This window comes from Cebus imitator, unplaced genomic scaffold, assembly GCF_001604975.1.
Source record: "Cebus imitator isolate Cc_AM_T3 unplaced genomic scaffold, Cebus_imitator-1.0 Scaffold8, whole genome shotgun sequence".
Lineage (NCBI taxonomy): Eukaryota > Metazoa > Chordata > Mammalia > Primates > Cebidae > Cebus > Cebus imitator.
The window spans coordinates 6890548-6897484 of NW_016107323.1; positions in this window are offsets into that span (position 1 = coordinate 6890548).

A 6937-nucleotide genomic window follows, 5' to 3' on the forward strand; every position below is an offset into this window, starting at 1 on the left:
GGGGAAGAGAGGAAACAGGGTTGTGGAGGGAGAGGTGGGAAGGAAAAGTGGAAGAGCCGCAGAAACCTTTGGCAAGTTGGCTTTGGCTATGGGCCATCAGTTTCTCCCCTTAGCTTCCCGTAGTATCGGGGAAATACTACCAGGCACAGAGGAGCCACCCATCTTTTTGGATTGCTGGGTCACTGCACTTCTCCATGAGTTGCAAACTCTCTCTGCCATTAATCTGTAGGACCAGCTCAACCAATGGAGTTGTAATGTTTGGAATCAACTCAGTGTGGGTGAGGTGTTCTCTCTGCAGTTGCGTCATTTTCCTGAACCAGCTCCACCCGGTGTTAATAACATCTTCTCCAACTGAATCATCAAATCCTGGTGACATAGACCATCTTTCCCCCCAACGGCGTCTATTGGGATGTTTAAAGTAGGCCAAGTTCATGGCCTTCCTGACGTTTTATCCTATAAACACAGCTTCTTTATTGCAACATGGTAATAATAACAATGACAGCTAACATTATTGAGTACTACTATGTTTAAAGCTCAACACTTCTACTTTCCAGCTGTGCAGCCCTGAGCAAGTCACTTCCTGTGTCAGTTTCCTATGGCTGCTTGACGATTTAAAACAATCAAAATGTATTCTCTCACAGTTCTAAAGGCCAAAAGTCCAAAATTAGTATCACTAGGGCAAAATCAAGATGTTGGCTAGAACACACTCTCTCCAAAGGCTCAGAGCTGGGCGTGGTGGTGCGTACCTATAATCCTGGTTACTTGGGAGGCTGAGGTGGGAGGACTCCTTGAGTCAAGGAGTTCAAGATCAGCCTCGGCAACATAGCAAGCCTATCTCAAGAAAAGAAAAGAGAAGGCTGGGTGTGGTGTCTCACACCTGTAATCCCAGGACTTTGGGAGGGTGAGGAGGGAGGATTGCTTGAGCTCAGGAGTTTGAGACCAGCCTGGACAACCTCATCACTACAAAATTAAAATTAATAAAAAAGAAGACTCTGGAAGAGCATCCATCCTTGCTTCTTCCAGCCTCTGGTGGCTCTAGACATTCCTGTCTCACTCCAGCCTCTGCCTCCATCTTCCTGAGCGTCTCCTGTATGTGTGTAAAGTCTTTCCTCTGTTGTCTCATCTGCAAAGTAAGGGCAGTAGCAATGCTAACTCCCTCTCAGGGCTAATGTGAGGCTTCAGTGGGTTAATGTAGATCAGGCAGTTTACATGCTGGCAGCCCTCAATGAATGGTGTGGCTACTATGAATCTGTTTACGGAGTTATTTCTACCCAGGACTGGAAATAGTGGGGGTAATTGATTCCAGTGATGTCACCTCCCCAACTGCCAGGTTTTCTGCAGGACTAAATGTGCCAAATGTGCTTTGTCGAGCCAACTCCTCTGGGTGTTAAGGGCCACCATGCCAACCCACCTTGCTGTTTCTCAGGGCCCGTCTGCTGCCTCTCCCAAATTAATGTGAAGGTGCACCCGCCAGCAGGCCCATTTGTTGCCATCCCAGGAAACAGCCAAGCGGGCTACAGCCAAGTTTTGGACATTTTTTCAGTTACTGGGTAAAATAGCATTTTGGCCATTTAAACAGCACAGAGAAAAAGGGGAATGCTACCTCGTCCTCTGTTGACAGAGGAAGCCTCAGGGGCTAAGAGGGCCTGGCCTTTGTAGTCCCACATGGAAAAATGTTCTAAGGAAACCTGACCATGTAACAGTCCTAAGACAGTGTCATGGCACACTACCATTGTCATTAAATTGAAGAAATATAAAAATGAACCAACCTGGGAAACATAGAAATACCTTGTCTCTAAAAAATAAATAAAATTAAAAATTAGCTGGGCATGGGGGTGCATGTGCCTGTGGTCCAGCTACTCAGGAGGCTGAGGCTGGAGGATTGCTTGAGCCCAGAGATAGAGGCTGCAGTGAGCCATGATGGTGCCATTGTACTGCAGGCTGGGAGACACAGCAGGGCCCTGTCCCAAAGAGAGAGAAAGAGAGAGAGAAAGCCAACCCTTTTCTTCTTTCTGTTTTGTTTGTTTGTATTTTTTTTTCTTTTTTTTGAGATAGAGTTTCACTCTCGTCACCCAGGCTGGAGTGCAATGGTGGATCTCAGCTCACTGCAACCTCTGCCTCCTGGATTCAAGAGATTCTCCTGCCTCAGCCTCACGAGTAGCTGGGATTACAGGTGCATGCCACCACGCCCAGCTAATTTTTGTATTTTTAGTAGAGACGGGGTTTCACCATGTTGGCCAGCCTGGTCTCGAACTCCTGACCTCAGGTGATCCACCTCTTTTGGAGGCCTCAGCCTCCCAAAGTGCTGGGATTACAGGTGTGAACCCTCACGCCTAGGACCACTAACTATAGTTTCATTCATTTATTCACTACTTATCAAGCACCTACTGTGTTCCAATCAGCACGGCAGAGGCTGGGACACACAGCAGGAGATGAGACAGCAAAGTCCCTGCTCTCATGAAGTTCACAGACTAGTGGAGGTGTTCATTAAAAAAAAAAATCAGCCAGGCGCAGTGGCTCACACCTGTAATCCCAGCACTTTGGGAAGCCAAGGCGGGCAGATCACAAGGTCAATAGATCGAGACCATCCAGGCCAACATGGTGAAACCCCATCTCTACTAAAAATACAAAAATTAGCTGGGCATGGTGGCACACACCTGTAATCCCAGCTACTCGTGAGGCTGAGGCAGGAGAATCCCTTGAACCTGGAAGTCGGAGGTTGCAGTGAGCCGAGATCACACCACTGCACTCCAGCCTGGCACCTGGTGACAGAGTGAGACTCTGTCTCACACACACAAAAAAAATCATGGCTGGGTGTGGTGGCTCACGCCTGTGATCCCAGCACTTTGAGAGGCACCATCCTGGCCGACATGGTGAAACCTCATCTCTACTAAAAATACAAAAAGTAGCCAGGTGTGGTGGTACATGCCTATACTCCCAACTACGCAGGAGGCTGAGGCATGACAATCGCTTGAACCCAGGAGGTGGAGGTTGCAGTGAGCTGAAATGGTGCCACTGCACTCCAGCCTGGACAACAGAGTGAGACTCCATCTCAAAAAAAAAAACATTTATTTAATGCTACAATGAATGCTATGGAAGAAAAATATGTGTGTCCTGAGACTAAGTCACCTGGCCAGAGGGAATCAGGAGGGCTTCTCAAAGGAAAGGACATTTACACTGTGATCCTGAAGTCTGAGTAGGAGTTAGCAGAGGGGAAGGGTGTTCTGGACAGAGGGAACAGCATAGCAGAAACAGTGGTGGTGAGAGTTAAAGAAATGGGCAGTGTGGCCAGTGATGTTAGCAGGGGACCAGACCAGGCTGGGCCCAGTGGTATGGGCTTCGAGCCGAGGGAAATGGAGAGTCATGGGAGGTTCAGGGCTGAGCAGACGACGGAACTGCTCTGAGACGGTCTACCAGTCACCTTGAACATTGGAAGTTAGGAAGCAGAGGCTCTCTGTCATCCAGGAATGGCCAGGGGTGCCTGTGGGCAGGAAAGCCACAGAAAACACAGGGCTGGCCTGATGCCCCATTTTAGTGGACTGTGCCCCATACCTGACACCCCAGCAGAAGGGAACTGGTGTGGGATTTGGGCTGGGAACCCTGATGCCCTGTAAAGACCATCAGAGCGCTCTGCCCAACTACTCTAAGCCTCAGTTTTCCCATTTGAAAAGTGGGGTTACTCTAACTCACACTCGTAGAGCCACTGTGAAGATGGGGGTCACCCCAGGAACAGGACATTCAAGGTTCAGTAACGGGTAAGCAGGTGTTGGCTGAGTCGCCTCCTCTCTGTGGCTTCAGTTTCTGCCTCTACACACGGAGGCTGCCGGCTGCTTTCACCATCACGCTGCTTCTGCCACTTATCTCGTTTAGGCACACGCTCCCCATGTCTGAGCCCCCGCTCCTCTTCTGTAGAGCAAGGGCTTTGGGTGAGGTGAGCTCCAGCAAGCTGGGACCCGTCGGTCTTAAATCCTGAGCGTCGGGCCGGGTGCGGTGGCTCACGCCTATAATCCCAGAACTTTGGGAGGCCAAGGTGTGTGGATCACCTGAGGTCAAGAGACCAGCCTGGCCAACATGGTGAAACCCCGTCTCTACTAAAAATACAAAATTAACCAGGCATGGTGGTGGACACCTGTAATCCCAGCTACTCAGGAGGCTGAGACAGGAGAGTCACTTGAATTTAGGAGGTGGAGGTTGCAGTGAGCCGAGCTCACAACACTGCTCTCCAGCCTGGGCAACAAGAGCAAAACTCCTCAAATAAAAAAAATTGTGAGCATCAGATCCAGCAGGGGAACTTGTTACCAAGGGTTTGTCTTAGACCCAGTCCCCAGAGAGAACTCAGTACCTGTAGGGAGGAAGTTTCTACATCAGTTCCTGTCGTGGTTTTCCTCTAACGTGGTCTTGAGGGTTTCTCTCCAGAGACTGGGTATAGCCCCGTTCGGGCGCCGGGAAAAGCAGTGATGGGTGCTTATTATGTGTCTTCCACAGCATCCTTCTTTCACCTGGTGACTTGCCTAATGCCAAAGTGTCCCATGACCCACGACCAGGTGTCCTCACAGAAAACACATTGAGATTGGCTGATGCCCTTGTGGCTCCTGTGTCATCTGTGTCCAGTTTATCCCAACCAAACAGCCACTCTCTAGGAGAGTCCTGACAGGGAGGAGTGAGCACTGGGTTCTGGTGTGTTGGTCAGGTGAGACACAGGAGGCCACTCAACAAAAAACGGCAGAAGCAGTTTATTACTCACAGACCCAGAGAGCACAGGGCAGCAGGGCTTGCAGGGCCAATGGGAACGGGAAGCTATTTGGGACATGTGTGCTCAACCAGTGGGACGAGAGAGAGAGAGAAATATGGGCTAAAGACTTTATTGGAGGCCAGACAACAGTGTCTCACGCCTGTAATCCCAGCACTTTAGGAGGCCAAGGTGGGTGGATCACTTTAAGTCAGGAGATCAAGACCAGCCTTGCCAATATGGTGGAATCCCGTCTCTACTAAAAATACAGGTGTGGTGGCAGGTGCCTGTAATCTCAGCTACTCTGGGAGGCTGAAGCAGAATTGCTTGAACGCAGGAAGTGGAGGTTCCAGTGAGCCGAGATTTCGCTACTGCATTCCAGCCTGGGCAACAGAGCAAGATTCTGTCACAAAAAAAAAAAGAAAAAAAGACCTAGTCTTTTTTTTTTTATTGGAGTCCAGTGTGTTCCCTAGCAGGTGTCCCTTGGGGAGTTCTAATTGTTGGGTTTAGCGAGAGTGGGCATGGGTCCCAAGAGGTCACACTGTGCCTGGTCACTGCAGCATCACTGTGTCATCCAGGCATGGTGTGGGGTCAGTGGGGTGACTCAGGTAGGTTGTCTCCAGCTGTCCCATAGGGAGGGGGTCAGCAGGAGGCGGTTGCATATGACAGATACCTGGGTTGACCACCCCGAGGGACTGGGAGGAGGTGGAGAAGGGAAGCTATGTCAAGGGTTGACTGAGACCTGCTTTTTATATGAGAAAGTCTAAAATATTCAAATGGTTGCCCAGGCAATATCAAATTATAGGAATTCCCTACAGTTCTGCAGCTGGCGTAATGGTATGGTTCAAGGTTCAAGAATTACTTTTTTGAGGGGGCCTAGCGCAGTGGCTCATGCCTATAGTCCCAGCACTTTGGGAGGCCGAGGACGGCAGATCACCTGAAGTCAGGAGTTCGAGACCAGCCCGGCCAACACGGCGAAACCCAGTCTCTACTAAAAATCCAAAAATTAGCTGGATGTGGTGGTGGGTGCCTATAATCCCAGCTACTGGAAATGCTGAGACAGGAGAATTGCTTGAACCCAGGAGGCAGAGGTTGCAGTGAGCCGAGATCACGCTATTGCACTCCAGCAGCAAGGGCAACAAGGACAAAACTGTCTCAAAAAATAATTTTATTTATTTATTTATTTATTTATTTATTTATAGAAAGGATCTCATTCTGTTGCCCTGGCTGGAGTGCAGTGGCTCGGCCATGGGTCACTGCAACCTCGACCTCCTAGGCTCAAGCAATCCTCCCACCTCCACGTCCCAAGTAGCTGGGACCACAGGTGTGCACCATCACCCCCGGCTAGTTAAAAAAAAAAAAATTGGTGAAGATGGGGTCTCTCTATATTGCCTAGGCTAGACTTAAACTCCTGGGCTCAAGTGATCCTCCTTGGCCTCCCAAACAAAGCGTTAGGATTACAGTGTGAGTGACCTCACCTGGCCCTGTTGTTATTATTAAAACACAAAGCTGGGGTTCTGAGAGGCAGCCTTGTAGCCCCAGGGTCTCTGTGCATACCTGTCTACCTGTGCAGCCTGTCTTCAGGTGGGGCGGGGTGTGAAGAGAGGAGCTGGACTGGCTGGTGTTGAAATGTCATACCTTCATAATGATACCTGCTAATTAAGTGATGGCATCCCACGGCTTCCAGTATTGTCATGTTTCAGCAAATGGAATTGGGTTTAGCGGCTCCCACAGCGTCACCCTCTTCCCTATTCTTGTTTTCTCCTCCCACACTAGGACACCCAAATTCCCAAGTCCAGGAACAGCCCCCAACCTGAGGATTCCGACCAGGGCTTCCCCTCTCAGCCCCATGCACGCCATAGTCATTGACCTGTCATTGAATATTTCATATCACCAAATTCTTTGTATGTGAACCCATCTGATTCACATTTGCAGGCCTCTTTTTCTCTTTTTTTTTTTTTTTTTTTTGGAGATGGAGTCTTGCTATGTTGTTTATGCTGGTCTCAAACTCCTGGACTCAAGCAATGCTCCCACCCTTGCCTCTGCAGTGACTAGGATGACAGGCACACATCACCACCTGGCTCTTTTTTCTTTTTTGATATAGGCATTTATTGCTATAAACTTCCTTCTTAAAATTGCTTTTTCTACGTTCCATAAATTTTAGTATGTTGTGTTCCCATTTTCATTTCTCTCAAGTTATTTTTTAAT